Raw genomic sequence first — 13,379 nt, forward strand, 5'->3', positions numbered from 1 at the left:
ATAGAGGAAAAAAAACTTAGAGGGTGGATATTTTTCTGCGTTTGGTGGGAAACTACTGGAGGATTTTTGAGCATGAGTGGAATGAATAAATTTGTCTTCTACACAGATCACTCTGGTTACTATGTGGAGAATTAGGGAATGAGTAGATGCAGGAGTAGCAGTATTTTGAAAATAGGGTTTACAGAAGCTGTTGATGGATTAGATGGGAGGGTGTGAGGTAAAGAAGGGAATAAAAATGACTGCCAGATTATTGGACTAAGTGACTAGAAGAATGACGGCATTCTTTACTGAGGTGCAGCGTTGGGCATAGGCAAAGATGTAGGGGGATGTATTAAGAGTCGTGGTTGAGATCCTACTAGATGTACAGTCAGATAGTTGAATTTACAAGGTTAGTGCTCTGGAGAGAAAGGTCTGGGTTAGAGATGCTGTCTATATGCTGGCAAATCCCAAATTTGAATTTGAGGCTTCTCGATGGGATAAGGTCGTGTAGAGGTAAATGTCAGTGGAGAAGAGGGCCAGGGACTGACCCTGGGCAGAGACAGAGCAGCTCATGAGGAAAAGAAAGAAAACCAGGAGAGTGTGGCATTTTGCAATCCAGATGAAGATGGTGTTTCAAAAAGTAGGGCGAGAAATGCTCCTGTTGAGTCAGCTAAGATGCGGACTGAGTATTGACCTTTGGATTTCGTGAGGTGTGGAGGTCATTAGAGACAGGCAGTCCTGTGGAGTGGTGGAGGTGGCAAGCCTTGGAGTGAATAGGAGAATGGGATGAAGAAGGGAAGCTAGTGAAATACCAAATAGAGGCAACTGTGGAGGACTTTTCTTATAAAGGGGAGCGGAGAAATGGTGCCGTCACTGACAGGGGTTTTGTGGTCAAAGAGGGCCCTCTCCTTTTGTTTTCTTTATGGTGGGCGATCATTATAGTATGTTTGGATACTGATGGGCGTGATCCTTTAGGAATAGAGAGAAAAGATGTGAGATTTTTGTCTCCTTGAAACTGATATTCTCAGTTTTAAAAAGTAGTTTGGAGATGGTTGGTGTTGGGTTGGAAGTTTTCTCTACCCCACCCTCTTCAGAGAGCCTTTGTAATTTTATTTTTCTCCTTTTGGCTTGCTTAGTCTTATTGTGTATCTTGATAGATTTTTATCTTTCACATTTCTGGTAAATGGTGATTATTAGGAAGTGGAACCAATTGTGTATAAAAAAATGTAAAAGACATTTAATGGGGAATGTGTTTCCCAAGGCCCATTGTTTACCACAAAAAGGAAACCACTGACTTCTTGTTACATCAGTGAAGATATAATTATTTTGTGAACACAGTACTCCTTTTGTGAGTAACATTTTTCATACTGTGATCAAAAGAAATTATTTATGAAAACAGTAAGTTAATGCGAAATGTAGACTTTGTTACAAGTGGGGATTTGTTTAGTGAGAGCCCTTAAAAAAATCTGATTTCTTGGGGCTGGCCCCATGACTGAGTGATTAAAGTTCTGTGTACTCTCCTTCAGCTGCCTAGGTTCACAGGTTCGGATCCTGGGTATGGACCTACTCCACTCAACAGCCATGCTGTGGAGGCATCCCATATATGAAATAGAGGAAGAGTGGCACAGATACTAGCTCAGGGCAAATCTTCCTCACCAAAAAAAAAAAAAATATATATATATATATATGATTTCTCTCCCTAACCTTTTAAAGTATTTTAATTGTGGAGATATTTGCCATAATTTAAATTATGAAAAAATATAGGTTAAGCAGGTTAGAAGCTAGGTATTTAGTTATTTTGTAACGTCTTAAAAAGTTTTAACTAATTTTAAGGGAGAAAATATCGCAATACAGGATGGTGTGAATATTTACATTCATTCTGAAGCAGAAGAAGGAAATCCATATTACTGTAAATGTAGCTAATATTATAGTGAGAATATATTTAAAGTGTAAGTGGACTATATACCACAACTTAGTATCTCCCTTCCCACTGTAAATCCATGATTAGTAGAAAACTCCTCAGGTGAAGTTTGATTAAAAACAACAAAATCTGTAGACAATGAGGGTGTTATAGTAAATTTAGACTCACCGGAGACCAGTCTTCCTGAACCCTTGGACTTCTCGGTTGGAATTTTATCCTCTACCTTTGTCCTCCAATACCTCCCACTTCCCATCTCTGCTTAAAAAAAGAAGAAAAAAAAATCTCTGAATATATCTTTGGTAGTTAATAGAGTCTCCAAATTTCCGAGTATCTAACAAATGTATCTATGGACTGAAATCTTAGAAAAGCTAGGGATTCTAAGATATTTAGATTCAAGGCTATGTTGTATCATAGATAGAACTTTGTTGTATAAATGTGACCATTCCACTACTGTAGAGATTCTCAACCTTTTTTTTGATCTACATATAATTTGCACATAAGGAAATAAATGGATGTATGTCAGATAGTGGTAATTTCTATGCAAACAAGATGAAAATAGGCTCGTGACATGAGAGGCCTGCTTGATACTGAGTGGCTCTGAACCTCCTTTTTATCATTTACCAGTTGGGAGTAGTAAAAACCTACCTCCTTCAAATTGGGTGGACTTAAGTGTGTGAAATGCACCTAGCAGAATACCTGGCATCATACCGGATTATCAAGTCTATTATTCTCCTTTTCCCTTTTTTTTTTGTAATTGAGCCATCCAAATCTGTGGAGTAGTGCCATATGATATAGAGTATATTTAAACCAGGAGTTTGAACTAGAGTATTTTTAGCCCATGTCCTTTATGTGGTTTTGAAGTTCTTGTTGAAAAATTGAATAACACGAATGAACCTTGAGGACATCATGCTTTTAGTGAAGTAAGCCAGTCACAAAAGGACAAATACTGTATGATTCCACTTAGATGAGTATCTAGAGCAGTCAAACTCATAGAAACAGAAAGTAGACTGCTTGTGGCCAGGGGATGGGGGAAGGCGAGTGGGAAGTTGTTGTTAATGAGTACAGAGTTTCAGTTTTGCACGATGGAAAGAGTTCTGGAGATGGATGGTGGTGATGGTTGCAAGATAGTGTGAATGTACTTAATGCCACTGAGCTGTACACTTAAAAATGGTACGTTATCTGTATTTTACCACAATTTTTAAAAGAAGTGAATGATAGAACTAACCTATTTTTGTAAAGCTTGCCTTCCCTCTCCTCGTTTGGTAGATGTTAGTGAATCAAGCTGTTCTTGGTTAAATCATGAAATAGTAGGTTGCTGTTCTTGCATCACGAATCTGTGTGAGAGTGCCATAAAGTGAAAACTTTATCAGAAATTTTCATCATCTTAATTTCCAGAGATTTCAAGCCTTAAACTGTTGCTTTTAGAGCAAAGAGTACAGTGTGGCCGGAAAAGACTTTTTTTGGTTTTGTATGTCAATTTAGAAAATATTTTATTGAGTGCTCATTGTGTTGCATGAGCAACAGTAACATTTGCTGAGTGATATCTGCTGGCTATTGTTCTAAGATTATACTTGATAATACTTCTAATACTTGCAACACTTTATAATCCTTGTAAAATGACCCTTGAAGGTGTTACAGTTGAGAAACTCCAGTCTCTGAGTTGGTAAGTGATTTTCTACTTTGAAAATGATTATAGGGTTTCAGTGCGTAGAAATGAAGGGAGGACATTCTAGGTGGAAGAAAGATCTATGTGTAGGAATGAATGGGATGTGTTTCACAGAGCCTGACTGTGGTCTGGAGAACATTAGGGAGATGGGCTAGCAGTTTATTTTCTCCTCTTAGGACCTTGACTCTCAGGCTATTGAATTTCTGGACTTTGTAGGCAGTGGGAGTACCACTGAATTACCAAGCCGGGCTAGCAGTTTATTTTCTCCTCTTAGGACCTTGACTCTCAGGCTATTGAATTTCTGGACTTTGTAGGCAGTGGGAGTACCACTGAATTACCAAGCCAGCAGTTTTGTGATGAGTGTTGTGCGTTAGGAAGGTGCATTTGGCAGCAATATCTGAGGTGCATCGGAGTAGTGAGAGAGGAGAAGTTAGGGACAAGTTAGAATGACCACTTGGAATTCTTTCGAAGTCATTAGGAAGACTATTTTAGTGTTCCAGTGGTTGGGATCAGAGTCCAAATGACTGGCAATGGAGGGTAAGTTGGTGGGTGAGAAAAGTAGAGGCCCAAATGTGTGGTAATAGGAAGTAAAAAAAGGAGTCTGTGGAGCATGAGTGTAAGATTTTGTGGGGGGGGGGGGGTGCTTAATGGTCATCTGAATACATGGGTCAGGTGTAGGTTTAGCTTTGATCAGGAGGATTTGGAGAGCCTAAGAGCACAGGAAAAGGGACTTTAGCAGCTTGAATTGAATTTGAAGAGTTTACATTAGGCATCCTCTTTCACTTTAAGAAACAAAGTATCTGTAGAGAAGACAGAACCTAGTGGGCCTGGACCTTGAAGGGTGGAGAAATTTCAACCTCTGTAAGAGGGAACTCGCTAGAGTCCACTGTCACTCTTTAGAGCATGAGCTAGAATCACAATGGTGTTCTTTTGTTAGTCTTTTACACAAATAACTTATGTAGAGTAGAATCTCTCTCTTACACAATAGTGGTTGTATAACCAACCGGTGGTTGGGTTGGTTAAACAGAAAATTTGTTTAAAATGAGGAATCATAAGAAAGATACATACTTTAAATATTTTATAATTGTTAACTATATAAATGATTGTACTTCATCCATCTTGATGTATAGCTGAGGCCTTCTATTGAGGACATTTTTAAAGTGACTTGCCTTTTTCAAATTGTACAGCTTGATTTTCAGAGACAAAGCATGTTCTTTTTGTGCTCATATTTTTTATGTAATATTTTACTAAATTACATAATTATAGTAAATACAACTGGCATAAACAGATTTTGGAACAAATATAATTTGCTCTTGGTAGGCATGCAACTCAGTTGTTGGGAGAAAAATGAGATGGTGTACCAGAGAGGCCTCCCCACTCCCTGAAAAAGAAACTGAAGCTGGGAAGTTGTGGCTTGTCCATGGTCTTAGGATTGGCAAGCGTCTGGTTTTATCTTTGAATCCAATGCTTTTCCCATTATATAGTGTTGCAAGGTGATAAGGACTAATAAGTGAAATATTAGTTAGCGGTAAAGAAGTTACAGACTATAGGGTTTTTTTTAGTATAGCAGCTTTGCTGAGATATAATTCATATACCATGCAAATCACCAGATTAAAATGTACAATTCAGGGTTTTTGTATGTTCACAGAATTGTGTAACCATTATCACAACTGATTTTAAAACGTTTTCATCATTGCCAAAAGAAAACCTGTATCCGTTAGCAGACACTCCCTATCTTCTCCCTCCTGGCCCTAGGCAACCACTAATCTATTTTATCTCTATTTGTCTATTTTAGACATTTCATATAAATGGAATCATGTAATAGGTGGCCTTTTGTGACTGCTTTCCTTCATTTAGCATAATGTTTTTAAGATTCATCTATGTTGTAATATGTATCAGTACTTCATTCCTTTTTAAGGCAGAACAATATTCTGTTGGGTGAATATACTACTTTGATTTATCCATTCATCAGTTGATGACATTTGTGTCATTTCTGCCTTTTGGCTATTACAAATAACGCTACTACGAATATTTGCATATGTATTTTTCATGGATGCATTTTTTTGTTTCTCTTGGTGTGTCCCTGGGAGTAGAATGTCTGAGTCATGTTTAACTTTTGAGGAACTGCTAGACTATTTTCCGACATGCCTGTACCATTTTATATTCTCACCAGCAGTGTGTGAGTGTTCCAACTGTACATTTGCCAATACTTATCTTTTTGGTTATAGCCATCCTAGTAGGTATATATATGTTTTTAAAGTGATTTTATTTTTCTGACTATAACAGTAATAAATGCTCTTTGGAGATATTTTGGAAAATATAGAAAAGAATAAAAGAATAAAAATCACTTATTTTAAATCACTATTTAGAAATAATATTTAGTGTTTTTTCCTCCACATTTTAATGTAATTTAAAAAGTATGGCCAAAATTATATGTGATTGAGTCTTGCCTTTTTTAACATTGTTTCCTCATGTTATTTTTGGAAATCACATTTTAGTTTTATCCTATCAGAGAATGTCTCTTCTGTTCTTCTTGCTTTTGTGTTCTTTTATTTATTTAATTTTAAATTTCTTTAATTTTTTTTTACAATTATTTCAGAGGAACCCAGGGACAGAGTGGGGATAAATATTTGTGGTTAATCCACCACGTTTAACTGGAAATGACTTCTCGGTTAACTGCAGCATAGTATTCCATCTGCTGAGTACATCATAGTTTAGTTAATTTTGGACATTTAGATTTCTTACAATTTTTCATTATAAATAATGTACAAAACATTTGTATATAAAGTTATGTCTGCATTTTGAGTTCTCAGAAGTGTAGTTGCTGAGTCAGTAGCTATGAACATTTTAAAGATTTTTGTTATGTATTCACAAATTGCTTTCCAGAATGGTTGACAAATTTATATTTTCTCTAGAAATGTATATTTATGCGTTTCTTACTGTACCTTCACTAGCAATGAGTAAATGGATAACAGTTCACTTTTAAGATCATCAGAGCAGGGATTTTTCAGTTTTGTTCACAGATGCATGTAGTGCTGGTGCATAGCAGGCACTCAGTATATATTGAATTGCTACCAGTAGCAAAGAGAAGGGTTTTTCTGAAGGATAAGAAAATAACTTATCATTTGATTTTTCAGGAAAGTAATGTGTTATACTGATCACATAACAGCTCAAATTTTTATGAATAAGGGATGAAAGAGTAAGAATCAAGTATTTAGGGGACTTGTTTTAAATTTAATTTTGTTTGAACATTTACGTGTTTTAGAAGTCAAAATGACAGACGGAGAAGTCTTAGCGCCTATCCCTGTTTCCTTACTGTCCTTTATAGGTAACCATTTTAACCAATTTCTTATGTATCTATACAGTGCATTTTTTTAACAAATAAGGATAGATATTCTTACTTCCCTCCCCCCTTCCCTTTTTTAAACACAGAATATAGCATACTGTGTATATAAATTCTGTATCTTGCTTGTTTAATATATTCTGACCTTTTTTTTTTTGCCTCCCGATGTGGCTTGGGCTTTCTCACAGCATGGTGGCTGAGTTCTTTTTCTGGCCTTTTCATAGAAGCACAGAGGGTGCTTCCTTATTCATTTTTACAGCTGCATGGTGTTCCTTCTTACGGATGTCTCATAGGTATTTTTATTTGTCCTCGGGTTATTTTCAGTGTTTCACTTTTATAAATAATCCCATAATAATCATACTGTACACTTTATTTTGTGAGTATGGAATTATATCTGTAGGAGAATGTCCCAGAAGAAGGATTGTTGGGTCAAAGGATAGATACATTCCTAATTTTGTAGGTATTGGCACTGCCACCAGCGACAGAGAGTTCACTTCTTTCTTGGGGTACCTTTGAAAGAGAGGTAGTTCTAGGGTCATTACCCCAAGTCCCATAATGTTTATGTCCTCAAATACTGTGCAAGCACTCTTATGATGATGGCCCTTCTGTCATCAAAAAACAGGTAATTATTTTCAGACGGTGAAGAAATTTATAATATACCTGAGAAAGATGTTATGGGTGGCGAAAAAGTATTTAAATTAGGACCTTTAAAAGAGTTATTCTCATTTTCTTGTTTTCTCTCTCCAGATAGCTTCTTTTCCTGTTAAAAAATTGCTGAGATTTTTTGATAAGTAAGTTCTTGGCCAGATTCTTCCTTATAAAAACTAATCAATAATGATACATGATATATGAAAACTGCTAAATTTTGGGTTTAAACATGGCTATTACTATTGACCAACCATATTTCTTTCTTTCCTCTCTCTTTTTGTCTTCCAGCCTTTGACATTCCATATTCTGCTTTGTACATGGTGAATGCCTACTGCTGTGCACCAGTGTGCCCACTTGTGTGCCTATAAAGTACAAGCTCCCGATTGAAAAAGCTTCTAGATGGATCCTTTCCAAATTTGGTGTCTTTTCTACAAACTCTGTGCCTCAACAACCGTTTCTAAGTGGTAAGAATATGTACCTTTTTTTTTAAGAATAATAGAAATTTGTAACACAATTTTTGTTTAGATTGCCTTCCCCTTTTTTGTGTCTTCTTCTCTTTTTACATATGAGTGATATCTGCACTTTTTTTTTTGGTTAATATTTTAAAAATCTCTTCTAAAAATAGCAGTAACATCAGGTTTGTGGAAGCTTCAAAATGTTCTTTCCATATTATATTCTGGGTGGAGTATAATATGTAATATTTATAGAGAATAAATATAGAAATGTATAAACATCTTTATGTGTGTGTACTTTGTGTACTCTATAATCCGTTATTGTAAGGCTGAGGTAGTTTATCCTGTTTTTTCCTGTCTATTTAGGTATTTGGAGTCCCCTGGGTCCAGAACATCTTCTTACTTCATAGCAATTGTAAATTATGTATGCATTTATGGAAATGATGAGAGAAGTGTATAATGCCAGCTCTTCTTTTTATAGCATGGCACTATGTGTGCCTTTTCATGTTCTAACATTTTTTGGAAGCATAGGTGCTAGTTAGCCAACACATTTTCTGAACATCTCTGAGATTTACTCAGAACATATTTTGGGGAGGGGACCGAGGGAGACAGAAGAGTAAAATTGAGCGGAACAAGTTGCTGCTATAGGAGACCTTTAAAATAAAATTACTGAAGTAGGCTCATTTTGAGTGCCAGTCAACAAATATTTACCAAATGCTTGCTATTTATGAGTGAAAATATATAATGACATTTAGCATTGAAAAGAAGTGAGTCACGAGATGGAAACCAAGGTGTTAGATGAGAGTGCGAGGCAGGGAGGTTGGGGGAAGAATGGGGTACACTTTAACTTGAGTTCTGTTCATTAACTGCGTAATGTTCTTGGGTGCAAGTTAATTAGCCTTGGTGCACCTTGGTTTTCTCTATGAAATGAGTGAATTAAACTAAATGATTTATAAGGTTTTTTTGGTGCTTTCATACACCCAGCACTTTATGATTGTAATGAACAAATTGATTTTTGTTTTTTTGAGGATACCTTTTCTTCCCTAATCTATCCGATAGAGATATTTTTAGACTATTTTCTTTGAGTTATGGGGTTAGAATAACGTCCTCACTATTAGAACATTTTTCAATTAATTGTTTTCTTTTGAAGTTGATGTCTTTTATTCTTTTCTCTCTACATTTTTATCCTCTGTTGACCTCTAGAATTTTTCTTCATTTGATTCACATGTTCCCCTTCTGTCTCTTATATTAGTGGCTCTCATCATGCTTCCTTGACCTGACTGACATCCATCATTTTCACCTTAGTCATTTTCCAGGGTTACTAAATTGTAAACTAGTGGTTCCAATCCTGGGACCCTTTTAAAAAATACGGATATCTTCTGAAATGATCCTGGGACAGAGGTGTGATTCTTGGCAGGTAGCCGGAAGCAGTTAGTAAACCAGCATTAGTTTAGCAGGACTGGAGCCCCAAACTTCTGTGCACTTTTCGTACCCCATCACTTCTCATCATCACCTGGAACACTTCCACTTCTGAGGTCTTGAAAAGTTCCCTCTCATGATCATAACCCTCTATCATGTCACGCTTTCTGAGTCTGTTCTTTGTCTTTGTTATGACTTGTACTTTCTTGGCATTTCCATGCTTTTCTAATCAAGTTAGCTATTTCCTAGCCTCATTGGCGTTTTGCTCACCCAAGCCCCATGATCATACTTGCAGCAGCATCTTACGTTCTCTTGCCCTTTTCCTCCTGAGGAATCTGTTTTACCAAATCCCGTACCTAAGTTAATTTGCCATATATAGTCTTTTTTCCTAGTTCTCGCTGCTCGATGCAGTTGGAAAAGGTCACTTAACTAAGTTTGGAATCTATTCAGCAGTCATTTGCTTGGTCTCTAAACTGGTTCTTTTCAAACTTGGCTTTTTACCCTTCCGTAGAAGACCCTACCCTTGTCACTGTCATGTTGCTTCTTTGGGGTTATCTAGCATACTTCTTGACCTGTTCTTCTTCATACTCCAGATTTTTTCTTGTGTCTGAAGAAGAAATGTTTTGCCTAATTTTAAGGTTTTACTTATGAAAAATTTAAAACATATGTAAAAGTAAACAGATTATTATAATCCCCTTGTAGTCATCACTCAGGTTCAGTAATTATCAAATCATGGCCAAATTATTTATTTCCTGCTGACTTCCCTCCCACTCTTGTATTATTTTAAAGGAAATCCTAGACATCGTATAATTTATTTGTATTTCACTACGTATCCTTAAAGTATAAGACTTTCTTTTTAAAAAATATAACCACAAAACCATTATCCCCCTTAAAAACACAGCAACAAGGAGCCGGCCCCATGGTGTAGTGGTTAAGTTTGGCATGCTCTGCTTTGGTGGCCCAGGTTCGTGCGTTCAGATCCCAGGCGTGGGATCCTACACCACCTGTCAGCCATGCTGTGGCAGCAACCCACATAGAAAGTGGAGGAAGATTGGCATAGATATTATCTCAGAGCTAGTCTTCCTCAAGCAAAAAAAGAGGAAGATTGGCAACAGATGTTAGCTCAGGGCTAATATTCCTCGGCAAAAAACCAAAACAAATCGAACAACAAAATCAGCAAGACTTCCAATGTAATCAAATATCCAGTCAGTGTTAATTTTAATTCTTTCATACATTTTAAAAACAATTGACCTGATTGGGTCACCTGCCTCCCATTGCAATTGGTTGATTTTTCTCTTAAGGTTGTGTGGTGTCTCATCCCTGTCCCAATGCCTCCCTCCACATCTTTGTCTTTGAAATTTATTTGTTGAACAAATCGGGCCTTTGTCCTGTTGATGTGGATGTTCCTGAGTACATTCCTGTGAAGCGATTAAACGTCATACTCATCTGTCCTTTTTATCTCCTATTAATTGGCGTTTGGATTTAGAGACTTGCTCAGATTCAGGTTTGATTTCTTTTGGAAAGTGTCTGTCTTTTGGCAGGTGTCTGTCTGGTGCAGACAGTGTCTCTCTTTTCCTGCTAATTTGTTGCCATTTGTGCTCAATGCTTTAGATCGGGTTGGCAATGATTTTCTGTAAGGGGGCAGACAGCGTATGTTTCAGGGTCCATGGGCCATTTTGTCTCCTCTGCTGCAACTACTAAACTGATGTTGTAATGAGAAAGCAGCCATAGGCAAAATGTAAATGCATGGACATGACTGTATTCCAATAAAACTTTATTTACAGAAACAGATGATAGAGGGGCTGGCCCAGTGGCGCAGTGGTTAAGTTTGCACGTTCCGATTTGGTGGCCTGTGGTTTGCCGGTTCACATCCCAGGTGCAGACATGGCACTGCTTGTCAAGAGGAAGATGGGCACAGATGTTAGCTCAGGGCCAGTTTTCCTCAGCAAAAATAGGGGGATTGGCAGCAGATGTTAGCTCAGGGCTAATCTTCCTCAAAAAAAAAATTTAAAAAATAAAGATTAAAAAAAGTAGATGATAGACTCTGCTTTAGGTCTGTTAATCGTTAGAGGTTGGAGAATAGTGATAGTTAATACTATAACTTTACTGTTCATTTATTAGTTAGAATATTCTGTAAAGAGAAACTGTTCCTTATGTACTGTTTGTTACTTAGTAGTAAGGTTTGTATAGGAAAGGTGGGATAAAAGCTTGATAGTTTCCCTTGGCTTACTAATTTTAAAATAGCGAGTTGGTTGTATTAGGCTTCTCCCCTTCTCTCCTGGATTCATTATGGACTCTTAAATTTAAACATATTGGGTGTTTTTAAAAAATTGATTGTACTTATTATCCTTACTGATGCTTAAATTAATCGTTGGCCAGTGCGAACCTTTTAAAGTTGCTTACTGAGTTATTTTGACATGTCTCTAGTAGTTTTTGATAGCTTCTTGATTATCTGGTATGACAGGCAGTTCCAGGCTCATCATGTACGTTGCCTCCCCACACCTGGTATTAGCAAGTTCTCCAGGGAGCCCCAATTCCTTACTGGGGAATGGAACTTCAAGGCTACAATCCGAGCTCTAGGGCTTCTCGTTGATAATGGACTTATCATGTTTCTAGGTCTTTTTAGTCCTCAGAACTAGGAAAAAAAAATTTTTTTTTCTACTTTTTCTTCCCAAAGCCCCACAGTACATAGTTGCATATTTTATTTGTGGGTCCTTCCAGTTGTGCTCTGTGGGACGCTGACTCAGCATGGCCTGATGAGCAGTGCCACGTCTGCACCCAGGATCTGAACCAGTGAAACCCTGGGCCACTGAAGTAGAGTGCACGAACTTGACCAGTCGGCCTCAGGGCTGGCCCCAGAAAAAATATTTTTAAAGATAGGCTACCTCATGAGTTCATACTAATACTTCTAGTTCAGTTTCAGCACCACCAGATTTTTACTTAATCTTTTTTATTTTGCATCTGTATCTTTTTCTCAGCTGAGAATCCTGGTTCTCAGTGACACTAGAAATAATACAATTAAAACATTACATAATTACTCATTTATAGCACCCCATTATACACATAGCAATTTCAGAATAGCAATACCAACATTAAAGTTTTGTCTCTTTCTGCCTTCTTTTGCTCAATATTATGTCTGAGATTTATCCATGTTGTTTTATGAAACAGTGGAGTTTTTTTGCTTGCTGCGTAGTATTGCATTGTGTGAAATACAATAATTTATTTATCCATTCTCCAGTTGATGGATATTTGAGTTGTTTCTAGTTTGGGACTTTTATGAATAAAGTTGCTATGAACACTCTTGTATATGTCTTTTGTTGGACATTGTGCTGGGTTCTTTTTGGACATATACCCAGCAATGGAATCTGCACTTCTGTTTTGGACTTAGGGCACATCCCCCTAGGAATGTTTAGTTAAACACTGTGTGTGTTAGTTATCTATTGATGTGTAACAAATCACCCCAAAACTTAGTGGCTTAATACAGCAAACATTATTATCTCGCAGTTGCTATGGGTCAGTTTCTGTGGGGTGCATCTTAACTCCAGCTCAGGATTGGTCATAAGGCTGCAATCTAGGTGTCAGCTGGTGCCATATTCGTCCCAAGGCTCAGTTAAAGGGGGCACAAAGGAGCCTTCTGGAGTGCTTTCAAGCAGATTCCTGTGATTCTTGACAGGTCCTAGGTCCTTTCTGGCTGTTGGCCAGAGACCACTTCCTTGGGCCTCTCCACAGGGCAGCTAACAACATGGCAGCTGGTTGTTGGCTTGGAGCAAGGGAGAAAGGGTATCCAAGATGGAAGCCATGGCCTTTTTGTAACCTGTTCTTAGAGTGACAACCCATCATATATGCTGCATTCTTTTTTGTTTAATTATTGTGGTAAAATATACATAACAAAATTTACCACTTTGACCATTTTTAGGTATATAGATGATTGGCATTAAGTAAATTCACATT

The 13,379-nt window shown here is 37.3% G+C and overlaps 1 protein-coding gene across 1 annotated transcript in view; it reads left to right on the forward strand.

Moving 5' to 3' along the window:
- The window catches only part of LOC124236837 (protein furry homolog-like), a 244,218-nt gene that overhangs the window by 27,147 nt on the left and 203,692 nt on the right, over nucleotides 1-13,379 (forward strand). Inside the window, exon 2 of the mRNA XM_046655776.1 lies at nucleotides 7,846-8,021. The gene's annotated coding sequence lies outside the window, so the exon portion shown is untranslated. The remainder of the gene's footprint in view (nucleotides 1-7,845; nucleotides 8,022-13,379) is intronic.

The sequence above is a fragment of the Equus quagga genome, chromosome 3, assembly GCF_021613505.1.
Source record: "Equus quagga isolate Etosha38 chromosome 3, UCLA_HA_Equagga_1.0, whole genome shotgun sequence".
Lineage (NCBI taxonomy): Eukaryota > Metazoa > Chordata > Mammalia > Perissodactyla > Equidae > Equus > Equus quagga.